The sequence below is a fragment of the Ambystoma mexicanum genome, chromosome 4p (assembly GCF_040938575.1).
Source record: "Ambystoma mexicanum isolate Mex_15411 chromosome 4p, UKY_AmexF1_1, whole genome shotgun sequence".
NCBI lineage: Eukaryota > Metazoa > Chordata > Amphibia > Caudata > Ambystomatidae > Ambystoma > Ambystoma mexicanum.
Window position 1 is genome coordinate 784,174,111 of NC_090927.1, and position 14,863 is coordinate 784,188,973.

Sequence of the window (14,863 nt, forward strand, 5' to 3'; positions counted from 1 at the left end):
TTCTTTTTGACAGTTTTTTAACCAAATTCAATTTTAATTCGTGAAAATCCTTTAATTCGAGAACTAATTGGCGTATAGTCGCAAGTAGTATATACTACTTTGCTGGAGGAAAGGGACGGTTGTAAGGGGAGATGTGGAGACCGTAAGAAAAAAAAAAAAAAAAAAAAAAAAAAAAAAATCTGTTCTTATCAGTTTAATATCTGATACGTCCTCTATCTGGGGACCATATATTAAATTGATTTTTGGAACAGGGAGATGGAATGGGAGCTTGCTCTGTCCACTCCACGCATCAACCTGGTATTGCAGTACCTCCAGGACTGGTGCACTTCCCCACTCGGGGAAAACAAAGCTGTCAAAAAGAAAGACTTGGGCGATTCTTGAAAAAGAAGAGCACACACGGCAAAATATATCTGTACTTATGCAAATTATTTTTTTTATTTATTTATTTTTTTTTTTCCCTTTCTTCCTTCTTTTTTGTTTAGATGTCCTGTTGAACATTCCGTGTCTTGGAGCAAGTTGTCGGAAGGAAAAAAGTCTGCCGTTTGGCTCCTTTTTCAGGGGAGCCGCCAGCCAGCCAGCCAGCCAGCCAGCCAGCCAGCCAGCCGGAGGAGGAGGAGAGCATGGGGGACACTGTCCTTGCCCTGCTTCCTTCCTTCCTTCCTTCCTCGCCCCTGCCGGCCCCTGCCGGCCACGAACGGCCAAGCCTTATCTAAGGTGGGCGCTCGGAGGAGCCTGCCCCCCGGGCAGCTCGGGGTGACTTTGGGCCCTGGCAGCGAGGCTGCTGGAGATGTGGGGGCGGAGCCATGCAAAAACGGACCCGGGGCTGCTGGTCTTTCATGCAAACGCACGCTAGGCCCGGCCGCCTCCGAGGTGCCTGGGAGTCTACGGCAGAGGGCGACTCCGAGTCAGCGGGGGAGCTGCCGAGCAGCGCTCTTTCCGACGGACCCTTTCGGGGCATCGCTTTAACACACTGCCAAAAGCAATGGAGACACCTCGCTTTTACAAAAGCTTCGGCAATTTCCTGTCAACAGTGGAGGATCAAGAACTCTTAACGAAAATATGGGTGGAACCCAGAGACATACTAAAACAAAAAAGGCTAAATGAAACCCCGGAACCAGTGGGTAACCTAGGGGGAAATAAACTGGACAAAGTGTGGAAAACTTTTTCAAAGGCAAGAGTAACGAACGCGCAGAGGGACATAAACTGGCAGCTACTCACAAATGCACTGCCATTGAAAGCCTTTATGCACAGAAGAAAACTGGCCAAAAAAGCAACATGCCCTAGAGAGCAATGCGCTCAGGACGAATCAACACTACACTTTGTGTGGAATTGTGCATTTGCAAAACAAGTGTGGGAAAAACTGGAAACACTGATTTTTGCAATCACAGGAGAACAGACCCTGACGTTCGAATCCATCTTGACAGGGATACAGGAGGGAGGAGGGAAACAAGAGAAAATTCTTTTTCACCAAATTACATCAGCAACGAAAGAAGCCTTATGGAAGGCCAGAACATTACTAGTGCTACAGCACAAAAACATCACTCCAGAGGAGTGTGTAAAGTTAGCGTTGTGTTTTTTATACACATATTACTGTCTTGATGCCAAAGTCAAGGGCAAACAAGAGGCACAAAACATTTGGCAACAAGACAACTGGAGAACGTTAACTATTTAACTAATCTGGGTTAGGGAGAGCAGTTTGCTCAAAGTCTTTCTTTTTGACAGTTTTTTAACCAAATTCAATTTTAATTCGTGAAAATCTTTTAATTCGAGAACTAATTGGCGTATAGTCGCAAGTAGTATATACTACTTTGCTGGAGGAAAGGGACGGTTGTAAGGGGAGATGTGGAGACCGATACAAAAAAAAAAAAAAAAAAAATCTGTTCTTATCAGTTTAATATCTGATACGTCCTCTATCTGGGGACCATATATTAAATTGATTTTTGGAACAGGGAGATGGAATGGGAGCTTGCTCTGTCCACTCCACGCATCAACCTGGTATTGCAGTACCTCCAGGACTGGTGCACTTCCCCACTCGGGGAAAACAAAGCTGTCAAAAAGAAAGACTTGGGCGATTCTTGAAAAAGAAGAGCACACACGGCAAAATATATCTGTACTTATGCAAATTATTTTTTTTATTTATTTATTTTTTTTTTTCCCTTTCTTCCTTCTTTTTTGTTTAGATGTCCTGTTGAACATTCCGTGTCTTGGAGCAAGTTGTCGGAAGGAAAAAAGTCTGCCGTTTGGCTCCTTTTTCAGGGGAGCCGCCAGCCAGCCAGCCAGCCAGCCAGCCAGCCAGCCAGCCAGCCGGAGGAGGAGGAGAGCATGGGGGACACTGTCCTTGCCCTGCTTCCTTCCTTCCTTCCTTCCTCGCCCCTGCCGGCCACGAACGGCCAAGCCTTATCTAAGGTGGGCGCTCGGAGGAGCCTGCCCCCCGGGCAGCTCGGGGTGACTTTGGGCCCTGGCAGCGAGGCTGCTGGAGATGTGGGGGCGGAGCCATGCAAAAACGGACCCGGGGCTGCTGGTCTTTCATGCAAACGCACGCTAGGCCCGGCCGCCTCCGAGGTGCCTGGGAGTCTACGGCAGAGGGCGACTCCGAGTCAGCGGGGGAGCTGCCGAGCAGCGCTCTTTCCGACGGACCCTTTCGGGGCATCGCTTCTCGGCCTTTTGGCTAAGATCAAGTGTAGTATCTGTTCTTATCAGTTTAATATCTGATACGTCCTCTATCTGGGGACCATATATTAAATTGATTTTTGGAACAGGGAGATGGAATGGGAGCTTGCTCTGTCCACTCCACGCATCAACCTGGTATTGCAGTACCTCCAGGACTGGTGCACTTCCCCACTCGGGGAAAACAAAGCTGTCAAAAAGAAAGACTTGGGCGATTCTTGAAAAAGAAGAGCACACACGGCAAAATATATCTGTACTTATGCAAATTATTTTTTTTATTTATTTATTTTTTTTTTTCCCTTTCTTCCTTCTTTTTTGTTTAGATGTCCTGTTGAACATTCCGTGTCTTGGAGCAAGTTGTCGGAAGGAAAAAAGTCTGCCGTTTGGCTCCTTTTTCAGGGGAGCCGCCAGCCAGCCAGCCAGCCAGCCAGCCAGCCAGCCAGCCGGAGGAGGAGGAGAGCATGGGGGACACTGTCCTTGCCCTGCTTCCTTCCTTCCTTCCTTCCTCGCCCCTGCCGGCCCCGAACGGCCACGAACGGCCAAGCCTTATCTAAGGTGGGCGCTCGGAGGAGCCTGCCCCCCGGGCAGCTCGGGGTGACTTTGGGCCCTGGCAGCGAGGCTGCTGGAGATGTGGGGGCGGAGCCATGCAAAAACGGACCCGGGGCTGCTGGTCTTTCATGCAAACGCACGCTAGGCCCGGCCGCCTCCGAGGTGCCTGGGAGTCTACGGCAGAGGGCGACTCCGAGTCAGCGGGGGAGCTGCCGAGCAGCGCTCTTTCCGACGGACCCTTTCGGGGCATCGCTTCTCGGCCTTTTGGCTAAGATCAAGTGTAGTAGCTAAGATCAAGTGTAGTATATTTTGTGTTTTGAGCCCTTTTCAAGGGAGGTTTTATCTCCAGGAAAGTTTGGCGATTTATACAATCACAACTACACAATGACTTAAGCTCTCTCTTGCACAACAGAGAGCCCAGCAGAAGTGTGTTGTCACACCCCCGCGCCGCGAGGTGGGCAACGGTACGCAGTCCGCCTAGGGGCCTGACCCCGAATCGGACTGGAAAGATAGACCCGAATCTTTTTCCTTCCACAGGAGTTCTATTTTTGTTTAAGCTTTATGCTAATTTTATGCAAGAAAACAGACAGAATGATTCCTTTTCAGTAGAAAGACTTTTTTCTCCAAAATGGACAAAATACCAAGGAGTATACCTCCTGCCACAGAATTAAGACATTCGATCAGAATAACTGTTGATCACAATGTCAGCCAGGAAAAAGATTTTGATTATGTAATCAAACAAATTTTAATTGAAACCTTAAAAGTTCAAAAAAGCAGCCTGTTCTGCATACAAGAGCACAAGAATGCCAATGCTTATGACATAACATTTATAGATGAAGCGGCGGCGATTACAGCCCACGAAAATTCTAAAATACCGAATCCAACACTTGATGGAGTTAAAATAGAATTATGTCATGTGCGCCAAGATACACCACTGACGGTGCATATGTATAATCCCTTTGTTTCAGTGGAAGCAATAACTGGATGGCTAAGCACCTATTGTGAAGAAGTCAAAGGAGGATACCCATTAAAGAACAAATATAATATCTTTAATGGGAATAGAAGATTCACAGTGGTATTGAGAAAAGATGCAAATGGCATAGGGGGACTTAGACACCCACCAGCCATGTTTGAATTCAACAAACATAAAGGATACCTATATTACCCGAGTCAGCCTTTATTCTGCAGATTTTGCAGAAACTTTGGTCACGTGAAGCAATTTTGCCCAAAAGACGCTTGCAAAAATTGCGCAAGCAGAAGTCACAAGGTGGCAGCCTGTGACAAACCAATACAATGCACCGAGTGTCAGCAAAAAGGACATTATGCAGAAATATGTCCACAGCGCAAATTATCATATGCGCAGACGGTCAAAAGGACGGGAGAAATAAGCGCAGAAGAAGAGCTGGAAAATATGCATGTGGATTTCGACCTAAATGAACTTTTGCAGCAGGAGAAAAGCGCACAAGACAATTTATGCGAAGCCATGAATAATGACCCTACAGCTTCAAGAGAAGCCAAATTATTGGGACCTAAAGCATTCATAACGACACAAACACACAAAAGCGTGACCGCAGACAAGACTCAGGAAGAAAAAAGCGAGGCGATGGAAGCGGGTGCATCCAGACAGGAGCATCCAACTAACACGCCACCTAGATGTAGAGAGGAGAATGCATCCACTTCAGAGAAAGGGGAAAAACAGAAAGAAGCGCTCGCTCAGGCGGAGAGCCCAAATGAGAGCCTGATGAGCGTAGAAGAACAAGGGAAAAGCACCAAAACGCCCCCTAGTGGCGAAAACGACCAAAACACCAGCGAAGCATGGAGAAAGGGAATTTTTCCTGCATTCGTGGTAAAAAATATCCTGAGCACGAGTGGAGCCCAAAAACAAGACAAAAACAAAAAAAGTGGCACCCCAGGGCTCATTGTGTCGAGCTTCGACTCAGGAAGCGAAAGTAGTACAAACAAGGACAAAGAGAGAACAGACATGCAAAAAGGAGCAACAAACAACACGCTAAGCAGCGAAGTTATCCTGAGTCATCTAAAAAATAGAGGGAGCGAGAAAAGCCAAGCCGGACTTCCAAACCCGGCATTGCCGCACCCAAGTGTGTTACCCTTTCTATCACCGAAAGACTTCGGGTATAACAAGACAAATAGTGAAAAAACACCTCCCTTACCAGAAATGCATGACAAAACAGAAGTAGAAGAGACCCAACTCTCCCAAGAAGCGGAGCACATAAGACTATCGCTAACCCCGAACCTAGCCGAACTACAACAGGTAGTAGAGGCGGGCGAAGCGTTAGCAACTAAGACAAAACACATATTTGCCCAAAACAAAGAGGACGAAGGATGGACAACGCAAAGGAAAAAGCATAGAAAAAGATCCAACACAGCAAGAAGCAGAAACAACACCCCAACAAACACAGAACAAAGCAAGAAGGATACACACGACAGGGACACAAGGGACACAAGAGAAGAGTCCTACACACCCATGGAATGTCTTAGTGACTCATCGGAAAACTCAGACAATGAGGAAGAAGAAAACACAGACAGTTTACACAGAACACCTTCTGCTTTTAGAAAGATGGAAAAAGAAGCCTCCAGAGCGAGGAGCAGATCGAGCCAAAGAGAAGGCAGAACAACACAACCCAAAAAATAATAATGGGGGGTCTAAAAATAGCAACACTAAACGTAAGAAGCATAAATAATATCACAAAAAGACTGACGCTATTAGCATACTTAACCACAGTACCGTGTGACATCTTTTGTCTACAGGAATGTGGTCTAAGCTGGGACGCAACCAACAAAGGATGGGGAAAAGATTGGACAAGCGGACCATCCTTTTGGTCAGGCTCCAACATAAACAAGAACGCGGGTACAGCAATCTTGTTCAAAACACACGCAGCCACGAACATAAAGTATGTGGAAATACATCCTGGACGGATACTACAGGTGCTTTTCTCATGGCACGGTATCCAACACAACCTCGTGAGTGTATATGCAGATGCAAAGAAACAAGAACGCATAGCTCTGTTACAAGAACTACGCAACTTTTGCACTGGAAACACCCCTTTGATCATAGCGGGGGATTTCAATTGCACAATACAAAAAGAGGATCGAGTGCGGACCGGTTCACAAGCAACGTCGAAGAACCGAGACCCATCGTCCAAAATACTCAAAAGTATCATAAGTGACTTAAACTTAAATGATACACACGCATCTACCAATACACCGGGGACAGCCTTAACATATAGGGCTGAAAACGGGTTGGTACAGTCCCGTATAGACTTTATATTCACATCTAAGAACTTTGGGATAAACAAAACCGAAGTGAAACCGAACCTGTTCTCAGACCACCACCTAATCACCACGGAAGTAACATTAAAGGAATACCCCCCAAAACAACGCAACGCATGGTCACTTAACGTAAACCTCTTGCAGGACGAAACAACCTGTAAAAAATACAGACCATTGCTAAAAGAGTGGGTATCCCAACATATGTTATACGAAGACAAAAGAGAGTGGTGGGAGGACATCAAAGAAAGAACCAGAGAGTTCTTTAAAAAAAGCGGACATATAGCAGCAAGAAAACGGAACGAGACTTACAGGAACCTGTTAGGCACACAACAAACCCTACACCTTCTGCAAGAGAGAGGGGTAGACGTCCAAGATGACCTCGAGGACGTAAAAGAAAAAATCCAGAAATGGATGCATGATAAAGGAAGGACTATTATCTTCAACTCTAGGGTGAAAGAATTTGAAGAGAACGAGAAATGCACACGTTTCTTCTTCAAAGCAGCACAACATCAGAAGGTTTTACCTACTGAATTCAGAGACTCAAGAGAGAAGACAAGGAACACGGTATCAGGGTTGCTAGAAGTAGCACAATCCTTTTACGCAGACTTGTATTCTCCAAAACAGTTGGACGAAGAACAGACAAGTGAGTTTGAGAGAGCTGTTCAAGACAACATAAGTACCGATCAAAAAGCAGACATGATTGAGCCTTTCACGTTACAAGAAATACACAAAGCAGTGATGAGTGCTGCCAAGAGGAAAACACCAGGAAGCGATGGCTTACCATGCGAATGGTATAGCACCTTCTGGGACATCCTAGGACCGGCAGTACTGGAGCTAGTAAACGTGGTCTTTCAAACTAGAGAGCTAGCCCCCAGCATGAAACAGGGGATCATCACTTTGCTATACAAAAAAGGAGACAAAGCGGACGTCAAAAACTGGAGACCGATAACATTACTAAATGCAGATTACAAAATATTAGCTAAAGTCATTGCTAACAGACTAAGAGCAGTAATCAGGCACTTAGTGCATCCAGACCAGACGTGCGCAGTCCCAGGCAGACGAATACATGAAAGCCTACTGATTGTAAGAGACTCAATACAATCAGCAAAAGATCGAGGAACGCCTTTGGGGGTTCTAAGCCTAGATTTTGAAAAGGCATACGACAGAGTCTCTCACCCATTCATGTTGAAGATAATGGAGAAAATGGGTTGCCCTAAACCCTTTTTAACACACATCTCCACGCTATACGCTGGAGTCTACAGTCAAGTCCGCATCAACGGGGAGTTGACTGAACAAATCCCAATATTATCAGGGGTCAGGCAGGGATGTCCCCTATCAGCACTTTTATACATCTGTGCAGTGGAACCTTTACACATCAGATTGAGGTCACACAAAGACATAACAGGAGCCCCAGTACCAGGGACCCCGGAACAAGTAAAGACCATTGGGTACATGGACGACGTGACAGCTTTATGCAAAGACGCCAAATCCGTAAACCAAGTCGTGTCGCAGACTGAACTTTTTTGCAAAGCGGCAGGATTCAAACTAAACAAACACAAGTGCCAACTACTAACCATTGGAACATGGAACAACCTCACACCATGCCCGATACACAAAACAGAAGACAGTTTGAAAATACTGGGACTACAGTTTGACAAACAGATGGACGGGACAAAACAATGGGAAAACACAACCAAAAAAATAGAGAACAAAATCAACTTCTGGGCACTGAGACAGCTCACGATGGAAGGAAAGGTGCTACTCATGAAAGCGGTCTTTCTCCCAATACTGCTGTTCCTAGCACTGATCTTTCCTCCAAAAATGAAACAAGCACAAAAAATACAAAGACTAATGTTCCATTTCCTATGGAACTCGAAGATGGATCGAGTAGCGAGAAAGACAATGTACAAGATAAAGGAGAGAGGAGGAAGAGGCGTACCGGAAATACAAAGCTTCCTTACAGGACACTACGTAGGGTTTTGCCTAAACACACTGAAACACTCGGCATCAATGGCAGTGCACTTCATAAGGTATGCAACAGCGAACATACTGGAAAGACACAAAATCATACCGAGAAGCAACACACTGCCAAAAGCAATGGAGACACCTCGCTTTTACAAAAGCTTCGGCAATTTCCTGTCAACAGTGGAGGATCAAGAACTCTTAACGAAAATATGGGTGGAACCCAGAGACATACTAAAACAAAAAAGGCTAAATGAAACCCCGGAACCAGTGGGTAACCTAGGGGGAAATAAACTGGACAAAGTGTGGAAAACTTTTTCAAAGGCAAGAGTAACGAACGCGCAGAGGGACATAAACTGGCAGCTACTCACAAATGCACTGCCATTGAAAGCCTTTATGCACAGAAGAAAACTGGCCAAAAAAGCAACATGCCCTAGAGAGCAATGCGCTCAGGACGAATCAACACTACACTTTGTGTGGAATTGTGCATTTGCAAAACAAGTGTGGGAAAAACTGGAAACACTGATTTTTGCAATCACAGGAGAACAGACCCTGACGTTCGAATCCATCTTGACAGGGATACAGGAGGGAGGAGGGAAACAAGAGAAAATTCTTTTTCACCAAATTACATCAGCAACGAAAGAAGCCTTATGGAAGGCCAGAACATTACTAGTGCTACAGCACAAAAACATCACTCCAGAGGAGTGTGTAAAGTTAGCGTTGTGTTTTTTATACACATATTACTGTCTTGATGCCAAAGTCAAGGGCAAACAAGAGGCACAAAACATTTGGCAACAAGACAACTGGAGAACGTTAACTATTTAACTAATCTGGGTTAGGGAGAGCAGTTTGCTCAAAGTCTTTCTTTTTGACAGTTTTTTAACCAAATTCAATTTTAATTCGTGAAAATCCTTTAATTCGAGAACTAATTGGCGTATAGTCGCAAGTAGTATATACTACTTTGCTGGAGGAAAGGGACGGTTGTAAGGGGAGATGTGGAGACCGTAAGAAAAAAAAAAAAAAAAAAAAAAAAAAAAAAATCTGTTCTTATCAGTTTAATATCTGATACGTCCTCTATCTGGGGACCATATATTAAATTGATTTTTGGAACAGGGAGATGGAATGGGAGCTTGCTCTGTCCACTCCACGCATCAACCTGGTATTGCAGTACCTCCAGGACTGGTGCACTTCCCCACTCGGGGAAAACAAAGCTGTCAAAAAGAAAGACTTGGGCGATTCTTGAAAAAGAAGAGCACACACGGCAAAATATATCTGTACTTATGCAAATTATTTTTTTTATTTATTTATTTTTTTTTTTCCCTTTCTTCCTTCTTTTTTGTTTAGATGTCCTGTTGAACATTCCGTGTCTTGGAGCAAGTTGTCGGAAGGAAAAAAGTCTGCCGTTTGGCTCCTTTTTCAGGGGAGCCGCCAGCCAGCCAGCCAGCCAGCCAGCCAGCCAGCCAGCCGGAGGAGGAGGAGAGCATGGGGGACACTGTCCTTGCCCTGCTTCCTTCCTTCCTTCCTTCCTCGCCCCTGCCGGCCCCTGCCGGCCACGAACGGCCAAGCCTTATCTAAGGTGGGCGCTCGGAGGAGCCTGCCCCCCGGGCAGCTCGGGGTGACTTTGGGCCCTGGCAGCGAGGCTGCTGGAGATGTGGGGGCGGAGCCATGCAAAAACGGACCCGGGGCTGCTGGTCTTTCATGCAAACGCACGCTAGGCCCGGCCGCCTCCGAGGTGCCTGGGAGTCTACGGCAGAGGGCGACTCCGAGTCAGCGGGGGAGCTGCCGAGCAGCGCTCTTTCCGACGGACCCTTTCGGGGCATCGCTTTAACACACTGCCAAAAGCAATGGAGACACCTCGCTTTTACAAAAGCTTCGGCAATTTCCTGTCAACAGTGGAGGATCAAGAACTCTTAACGAAAATATGGGTGGAACCCAGAGACATACTAAAACAAAAAAGGCTAAATGAAACCCCGGAACCAGTGGGTAACCTAGGGGGAAATAAACTGGACAAAGTGTGGAAAACTTTTTCAAAGGCAAGAGTAACGAACGCGCAGAGGGACATAAACTGGCAGCTACTCACAAATGCACTGCCATTGAAAGCCTTTATGCACAGAAGAAAACTGGCCAAAAAAGCAACATGCCCTAGAGAGCAATGCGCTCAGGACGAATCAACACTACACTTTGTGTGGAATTGTGCATTTGCAAAACAAGTGTGGGAAAAACTGGAAACACTGATTTTTGCAATCACAGGAGAACAGACCCTGACGTTCGAATCCATCTTGACAGGGATACAGGAGGGAGGAGGGAAACAAGAGAAAATTCTTTTTCACCAAATTACATCAGCAACGAAAGAAGCCTTATGGAAGGCCAGAACATTACTAGTGCTACAGCACAAAAACATCACTCCAGAGGAGTGTGTAAAGTTAGCGTTGTGTTTTTTATACACATATTACTGTCTTGATGCCAAAGTCAAGGGCAAACAAGAGGCACAAAACATTTGGCAACAAGACAACTGGAGAACGTTAACTATTTAACTAATCTGGGTTAGGGAGAGCAGTTTGCTCAAAGTCTTTCTTTTTGACAGTTTTTTAACCAAATTCAATTTTAATTCGTGAAAATCTTTTAATTCGAGAACTAATTGGCGTATAGTCGCAAGTAGTATATACTACTTTGCTGGAGGAAAGGGACGGTTGTAAGGGGAGATGTGGAGACCGATACAAAAAAAAAAAAAAAAAAAATCTGTTCTTATCAGTTTAATATCTGATACGTCCTCTATCTGGGGACCATATATTAAATTGATTTTTGGAACAGGGAGATGGAATGGGAGCTTGCTCTGTCCACTCCACGCATCAACCTGGTATTGCAGTACCTCCAGGACTGGTGCACTTCCCCACTCGGGGAAAACAAAGCTGTCAAAAAGAAAGACTTGGGCGATTCTTGAAAAAGAAGAGCACACACGGCAAAATATATCTGTACTTATGCAAATTATTTTTTTTATTTATTTATTTTTTTTTTTCCCTTTCTTCCTTCTTTTTTGTTTAGATGTCCTGTTGAACATTCCGTGTCTTGGAGCAAGTTGTCGGAAGGAAAAAAGTCTGCCGTTTGGCTCCTTTTTCAGGGGAGCCGCCAGCCAGCCAGCCAGCCAGCCAGCCAGCCAGCCAGCCAGCCGGAGGAGGAGGAGAGCATGGGGGACACTGTCCTTGCCCTGCTTCCTTCCTTCCTTCCTTCCTCGCCCCTGCCGGCCACGAACGGCCAAGCCTTATCTAAGGTGGGCGCTCGGAGGAGCCTGCCCCCCGGGCAGCTCGGGGTGACTTTGGGCCCTGGCAGCGAGGCTGCTGGAGATGTGGGGGCGGAGCCATGCAAAAACGGACCCGGGGCTGCTGGTCTTTCATGCAAACGCACGCTAGGCCCGGCCGCCTCCGAGGTGCCTGGGAGTCTACGGCAGAGGGCGACTCCGAGTCAGCGGGGGAGCTGCCGAGCAGCGCTCTTTCCGACGGACCCTTTCGGGGCATCGCTTCTCGGCCTTTTGGCTAAGATCAAGTGTAGTATCTGTTCTTATCAGTTTAATATCTGATACGTCCTCTATCTGGGGACCATATATTAAATTGATTTTTGGAACAGGGAGATGGAATGGGAGCTTGCTCTGTCCACTCCACGCATCAACCTGGTATTGCAGTACCTCCAGGACTGGTGCACTTCCCCACTCGGGGAAAACAAAGCTGTCAAAAAGAAAGACTTGGGCGATTCTTGAAAAAGAAGAGCACACACGGCAAAATATATCTGTACTTATGCAAATTATTTTTTTTATTTATTTATTTTTTTTTTTCCCTTTCTTCCTTCTTTTTTGTTTAGATGTCCTGTTGAACATTCCGTGTCTTGGAGCAAGTTGTCGGAAGGAAAAAAGTCTGCCGTTTGGCTCCTTTTTCAGGGGAGCCGCCAGCCAGCCAGCCAGCCAGCCAGCCAGCCAGCCAGCCGGAGGAGGAGGAGAGCATGGGGGACACTGTCCTTGCCCTGCTTCCTTCCTTCCTTCCTTCCTCGCCCCTGCCGGCCCCGAACGGCCACGAACGGCCAAGCCTTATCTAAGGTGGGCGCTCGGAGGAGCCTGCCCCCCGGGCAGCTCGGGGTGACTTTGGGCCCTGGCAGCGAGGCTGCTGGAGATGTGGGGGCGGAGCCATGCAAAAACGGACCCGGGGCTGCTGGTCTTTCATGCAAACGCACGCTAGGCCCGGCCGCCTCCGAGGTGCCTGGGAGTCTACGGCAGAGGGCGACTCCGAGTCAGCGGGGGAGCTGCCGAGCAGCGCTCTTTCCGACGGACCCTTTCGGGGCATCGCTTCTCGGCCTTTTGGCTAAGATCAAGTGTAGTAGCTAAGATCAAGTGTAGTATATTTTGTGTTTTGAGCCCTTTTCAAGGGAGGTTTTATCTCCAGGAAAGTTTGGCGATTTATACAATCACAACTACACAATGACTTAAGCTCTCTCTTGCACAACAGAGAGCCCAGCAGAAGTGTGTTGTCACACCCCCGCGCCGCGAGGTGGGCAACGGTACGCAGTCCGCCTAGGGGCCTGACCCCGAATCGGACTGGAAAGATAGACCCGAATCTTTTTCCTTCCACAGGAGTTCTATTTTTGTTTAAGCTTTATGCTAATTTTATGCAAGAAAACAGACAGAATGATTCCTTTTCAGTAGAAAGACTTTTTTCTCCAAAATGGACAAAATACCAAGGAGTATACCTCCTGCCACAGAATTAAGACATTCGATCAGAATAACTGTTGATCACAATGTCAGCCAGGAAAAAGATTTTGATTATGTAATCAAACAAATTTTAATTGAAACCTTAAAAGTTCAAAAAAGCAGCCTGTTCTGCATACAAGAGCACAAGAATGCCAATGCTTATGACATAACATTTATAGATGAAGCGGCGGCGATTACAGCCCACGAAAATTCTAAAATACCGAATCCAACACTTGATGGAGTTAAAATAGAATTATGTCATGTGCGCCAAGATACACCACTGACGGTGCATATGTATAATCCCTTTGTTTCAGTGGAAGCAATAACTGGATGGCTAAGCACCTATTGTGAAGAAGTCAAAGGAGGATACCCATTAAAGAACAAATATAATATCTTTAATGGGAATAGAAGATTCACAGTGGTATTGAGAAAAGATGCAAATGGCATAGGGGGACTTAGACACCCACCAGCCATGTTTGAATTCAACAAACATAAAGGATACCTATATTACCCGAGTCAGCCTTTATTCTGCAGATTTTGCAGAAACTTTGGTCACGTGAAGCAATTTTGCCCAAAAGACGCTTGCAAAAATTGCGCAAGCAGAAGTCACAAGGTGGCAGCCTGTGACAAACCAATACAATGCACCGAGTGTCAGCAAAAAGGACATTATGCAGAAATATGTCCACAGCGCAAATTATCATATGCGCAGACGGTCAAAAGGACGGGAGAAATAAGCGCAGAAGAAGAGCTGGAAAATATGCATGTGGATTTCGACCTAAATGAACTTTTGCAGCAGGAGAAAAGCGCACAAGACAATTTATGCGAAGCCATGAATAATGACCCTACAGCTTCAAGAGAAGCCAAATTATTGGGACCTAAAGCATTCATAACGACACAAACACACAAAAGCGTGACCGCAGACAAGACTCAGGAAGAAAAAAGCGAGGCGATGGAAGCGGGTGCATCCAGACAGGAGCATCCAACTAACACGCCACCTAGATGTAGAGAGGAGAATGCATCCACTTCAGAGAAAGGGGAAAAACAGAAAGAAGCGCTCGCTCAGGCGGAGAGCCCAAATGAGAGCCTGATGAGCGTAGAAGAACAAGGGAAAAGCACCAAAACGCCCCCTAGTGGCGAAAACGACCAAAACACCAGCGAAGCATGGAGAAAGGGAATTTTTCCTGCATTCGTGGTAAAAAATATCCTGAGCACGAGTGGAGCCCAAAAACAAGACAAAAACAAAAAAAGTGGCACCCCAGGGCTCATTGTGTCGAGCTTCGACTCAGGAAGCGAAAGTAGTACAAACAAGGACAAAGAGAGAACAGACATGCAAAAAGGAGCAACAAACAACACGCTAAGCAGCGAAGTTATCCTGAGTCATCTAAAAAATAGAGGGAGCGAGAAAAGCCAAGCCGGACTTCCAAACCCGGCATTGCCGCACCCAAGTGTGTTACCCTTTCTATCACCGAAAGACTTCGGGTATAACAAGACAAATAGTGAAAAAACACCTCCCTTACCAGAAATGCATGACAAAACAGAAGTAGAAGAGACCCAACTCTCCCAAGAAGCGGAGCACATAAGACTATCGCTAACCCCGAACCTAGCCGAACTACAACAGGTAGTAGAGGCGGGCGAAGCGTTAGCAACTAAGACAAAACACAT

At 46.2% G+C, this 14,863-nt stretch overlaps 2 non-coding genes and 6 pseudogenes across 2 annotated transcripts; all 8 read left to right on the forward strand.

Moving 5' to 3' along the window:
• The first annotated feature begins 160 nt into the window (after window positions 1–160).
• On the forward strand, window positions 161–331 carry LOC138460387 (U2 spliceosomal RNA; annotated as a pseudogene).
• Window positions 332–1,852: 1,521 nt separating this feature from the next.
• Window positions 1,853–2,029, forward strand: LOC138460370 (U2 spliceosomal RNA; annotated as a pseudogene).
• A 619-nt stretch (window positions 2,030–2,648) lies between these two features.
• On the forward strand, window positions 2,649–2,839 carry LOC138460332 (U2 spliceosomal RNA). Its single transcript, XR_011263101.1, has one exon. It is a non-coding gene; the product is annotated as a U2 spliceosomal RNA (small nuclear RNA).
• A 625-nt stretch (window positions 2,840–3,464) lies between these two features.
• Window positions 3,465–3,614, forward strand: LOC138460418 (U2 spliceosomal RNA; annotated as a pseudogene).
• Window positions 3,615–9,491: 5,877 nt separating this feature from the next.
• On the forward strand, window positions 9,492–9,662 carry LOC138460388 (U2 spliceosomal RNA; annotated as a pseudogene).
• A 1,521-nt stretch (window positions 9,663–11,183) lies between these two features.
• Window positions 11,184–11,360, forward strand: LOC138460371 (U2 spliceosomal RNA; annotated as a pseudogene).
• Window positions 11,361–11,979: 619 nt separating this feature from the next.
• Window positions 11,980–12,170, forward strand: LOC138460333 (U2 spliceosomal RNA). The gene has a single exon (XR_011263102.1). It is a non-coding gene; the product is annotated as a U2 spliceosomal RNA (small nuclear RNA).
• A 625-nt stretch (window positions 12,171–12,795) lies between these two features.
• On the forward strand, window positions 12,796–12,945 carry LOC138460419 (U2 spliceosomal RNA; annotated as a pseudogene).
• The last annotated feature ends 1,918 nt before the right edge of the window (window positions 12,946–14,863 follow it).